General features: G+C 42.5%; 1 protein-coding gene across 2 annotated transcripts in view; it reads right to left on the minus strand.

Moving 5' to 3' along the window:
• Positions 1-5000, minus strand: part of wasf1 (WASP family member 1) — an 89941-nt gene that overhangs the window by 6587 nt on the left and 78354 nt on the right. The gene's annotated exons all lie outside the window — the stretch shown is intronic.

Below are 5000 nucleotides of genomic sequence, written 5' to 3' on the forward strand. Positions count from 1 at the left end.
AACTCAGAATACAGATAGAACTGAATTTAACTTCCAACCTATACTTAGTTTTTTTTCAGGTTGGAACTACTGACCACTACTATTTGAAGTACTTTGAAGCAGCTATAGTCATATGCTCTTGTCGTAGGATTGATGATAGATATTCTAATGAATATTGCATTAGGAAATTAATTGAATTTAAGAACTCTATGACTGCAATCCCTTTGCAAAATTGTAGGAGCAGCTCTTGTACGGAGTTACTCTTTCAATGTTTGACACTAAACCAAATACTGTAGCAAAGCAAAATATAGCAAGACATCTCATCCAGGTCATGACAATACATACCTGCAAACAACAGTCAAAAGGTCAAAGATGTAGCACATGTAGGGTTACTAAAGTTAACATAATTCAAATGCAAATGAAAGGGCAAAAAAAAATTAACTGCCATCAGTCAGGATTATAGCAAACAGCCACGTAGCTAGCATAACACAGTGTGTGCATTCCAATATGTGACCTTGCATCATACACTTGTGCTTGTGGCCTCGTACCAGATGTAATATGTTGTGATGACATCACTGACAACAGCATTATATTTGAATATCAGCAAAAGCTCAATTAAAGTCATTTTCTCATTTGCAAACTGGATGGTGAATGAAGAATAGTCCCTCAAAAATTGTTGTGGCTTGGCTGACAGCGGGGAAACTTAATTGTTTTCTCCACAGAGGCGGAGGATCAGCAAAACGTGAGGCCACAAACATAAGTGGAGGACGCAAGGTTGCATATTGGAATGCACACAGAGTGTGTAGCAAGCATGACATTGTCCACCAGAGGGTAGCTGTGTGCTGCTCTGTTGCTTAGATTGAGTTTCCAAGGAACAGAGGTGTCAAAAGTAAAAGCAAAAAAAAGGAAACACAATTTCCTTCCGACACAATTAACTTATTTGACTAACCAGTAGACCTGTGTGCTGTAATCAGCTACCTTTTGCGCTGGTTGGATCAAATTTGTGGTGGGTTCTTGTTAGTTTTTTAGTGTTTTCAGTAGCAACATCACAGTCTATCCAACTTATTAGGTACAATGGAAAAGCTGGTGTAAGAGCTATGTAGTATCATGGGCTAGTGTTGTACTTACACCACACATTTACTTTTACTTTTTGACACCCCTGCTGTGACGTGACGTTACTTATAACTGAGTTTTATTGTTTAATTGAGTTCTTGCTCTTGAACTGCCCTGATGGAAAAGAGTGGTAACAGCGTAACAATAGTGTAATGTTGTAAGACCAGCATATGTTTCACCATACAAACCAAATGGCAGAGCTGTCAGAGTAACGGTAAGGTTATACATTTCAATGCAACACATGGCCAAAATAAGGACAGGCTGTTGACATGCACACACAACTCAGAGAGAGTTCACTTGGCAGCAATGAGGTTTGACTGATTTGACCAAAAAGGAAAATAAGGAAATAGGCTAAAGATAACACACACACACAGACACAGACACAGACACAGACACACACACAGACACACACACAGACACACACAGACACACACACACACACACACACACACACACACACACACACACACACACACACACACACACACACACACACACACACACACACACACACACACACACAATAACACACTCTCACACACAATGAATGCAAAATACTGCAGGACAACGGCAAATAAGAAACAAAAAACAAAACGGGAAAAGGTTAAGATTGGAAAGGTGTGTTAGTTAGTGTGCTAGTGTGCTGTACTGTGTGAAGCCATACTGCCGTATGGCACTGTACTGGAGGCCCAGTATATGACCGCCTTCTGTCAGTGACAGTCTGGGACCTGATGGGTGTGGGTGTTAGATCAATTGTTAGTGTTAAAGTGCTGTGAACATGCATAGATGGCACACACACGCGCATACGCACGGGTGCATGTACACATTCATACACGCACACGCACGCACACGCACACACACACACACACACACACACACACACACACACACACAAACGCTTGCTTCTTCGTAAGTGTGTGCGTGTATCAGTTTGTGTGTTACAGTGTGTATGCTTAGGACCAAGGCAGGGAAGTGTGAGGTTACTGCACACACACACGCACACACACACACACACACACACACACACACACACACACACACACACACACACACACACACACACACACACACACACACACACACACACACACACACACACACACACACACACACACACACACACACACACACACACACACACACACACACACACAGAGAAGTCAACACCATAATGTCTATTTATTTCATTAAATGGCCAAGTGGCTAAATAAGGCACACAGAGGCACACACACACACACACAAAAAACGATATGTGAAAATTGTGCTACTGCATGCCCAAGTGCAAAAAAAGACACAATTTCGAATCACTCCATGCTAAACGCAAAACAAAGGCCCTTGGTGTCCAATAATTCTACCACTCCATCTTTCCTCTCTATATCCTTTCTTTTTTCTCCTCTTCTTCTCTTTTCTCTTCATGTCTCTGCCCTCTTTTTTCTCCCTGACCAGATGCCGGCAGGGAATGAAATCTGCTGACATCAGCAGCTGAACACACACACACACACACACACACACACACACACACACACACACACACACACACACACACACATACATGCGCACAAACACACCCACAGACACGCATGTACTGTACACATGCACACAAACATGTGCATGCATTCACATACACACACACATGCACGCACTCATCCACATGCACACACATGCATGCTGGCACACACACACACACGCGCGCGCACACACACACACACACACACACACACACACACACACACACACACACACACACACACACACACACACACACACACACACACACACACACACACACACACACACACACACACACACACACACACACACAAGATACAAGATACAGATATACACCACCCTCCTCTCTATCTCTCTCTCTCTCCCCTGTGAGTTCAAGGAGAGAAAAAGGTCATGACTGAGTGACTAATCAGCGATGGCGCCCAGGTACTAACTGAGCGAGCGTGCCACGTTTGCTGCTCTTTAGCTCACTTACAGTTGGATCACTAAATCCCTGATTAAGGACATGTCACCTCCTGTTTCAGTGCAGATCACTTCATTCACTTTGCTTTAAGTGCCATTAAACACATTCCACTTCAGATCTGGCTGCTGACCATAAAAGGGGCATTTGGGATCAAAGCATTCAGTTTAAAGTGGGTTTTTCACCCATAAAGCAAGTGTACTTATATATATTTTTTGAAGTACAGTAAGCACTAGAAGTGAAGAGTGTTCAATGTCCTAATGCTTAGGGAGGTGACCTTTTGATCAGATAAGAAGCCCACCCTTAAATCTTCCTACACCTCACCTCCCCACTCCTTGGCTGAACTTCAGACATGGAAGGGCACCTATGTGTCCCCACATTGCAGGGACTTTAGACAATACCTTGTAAACCCTGTAAATATAACGATGTAAGTCGCTTTGGATCAGCTTCCGCTGAGTGTAATGTAAAAGTGCAATAATGTAAATCAAGTATTGGGAGGGATAGGCAGGCTCAATTTGGCGGAATAAAAATGCAACCTTTGGTGCGAGCAAACAAAAAAAAACACTCTCTAAATGCTTAAACTCATCTATTCACTTATACCATGCGTTTTAGCGCTTAAACTATTGGCAGTGTGCCCTGAAGATGGCTTGAGGGCAGAAATGCTTTCGCTAATAATGTAAATCATTGTTACCTGTCATAAACACACAGCACACCACAGCACTCATTTCAAGCCGGCCAGAACTGTGCTAATGCCCATTCCCGCACCAGGGGTGCATTTCTCGAAACCAAAGTTGCTTACTACATTAGCTACTTTGTTGTTTTCAATGCATTTTCCCATTGGCAACTACCAAAGTTGCTAACAGGCTAACAACTTCTCTTTTGAGAAATTCATCCCAGTTATGTTTGGAAGCTAAAATACTGAAGAGCGAACGGCTGCTGGTCATACAGGGTTGTGTACTGAACCCAGTGCTCTAAATTGACTTTTTTTCATTACCAGCCAAAATGGCGAGCTGATGTTAATAAATAGCCAAATACACACTCATCAATGGGTCAAAGTGGCTAGTAAGTTGGTCTTTTACCAGACAAACTGAAAATTCACCAGCATTCAGCCGGTTGGCCGGTGTTATTTTAGAGCCCTGACTGTACAGCATGTGACTGCGTCTTACCCACATGATGACCCTGCTGACATTTATGGTGTCGTCACGATTTGCAGAGAATTAAAAAAAAAATGCGATTCCCATTGCAAACCAACTTTCCCATACCTGATCGGGTCAGATGGACACGTGAGTTGGTGTGAGATCACAGGTGCAGGAACAGGCACCGACACGGTTATCTGTCGACCGGAATGGTCAGTGAACACGTGAGTTGATTCCAGATTAGGTGTGGGAATGGTCACTGACATGTTCTCTCTGTCACGGTTCAGTCTCTGGATTTAACCCTTCTCACAGGTTAAGTAAGAATGGTGACTCAGCTTGAAGTACTGTACGCAGAAGGCAGAGGGGGCCTACTGTATAAACCCAGAGACAGTCACAACATGCATACTACGGTATGTGTGCTTGTTTTCTAGTATTCACACAAAACGAAAAAGGTTTATTTCCTTTGGTCCCCTGGACTCAGGTAAATAAACGGTTAAATAAATACTTTGGTTACACTTTATTTTAATGATTCACTATGACAGTGGATCTACCACATAAGGTACAGTGTAATAACCAGTGTAACAATATTTAATACCATGTAATACCAGTGTAACAACAAGCATTACACTGGAATGACATGGTATTAAATATTGTTACACTGGTATTTACACTGTACTTAATGTGGTAGATCCACTGTAATAGTGAACCATTAAAACAAAGTGTTACCTACTTTTATTTCACCAACACTCAGATTGACAGGTCAGATTGTGGTGATCAGTAGTGTACGGTAAGTGCCAGTCCAA

The sequence above is a fragment of the Engraulis encrasicolus genome, chromosome 18 (genome assembly GCF_034702125.1).
Source record: "Engraulis encrasicolus isolate BLACKSEA-1 chromosome 18, IST_EnEncr_1.0, whole genome shotgun sequence".
In the NCBI taxonomy this organism is placed as follows: Eukaryota; Metazoa; Chordata; class Actinopteri; order Clupeiformes; family Engraulidae; genus Engraulis; species Engraulis encrasicolus.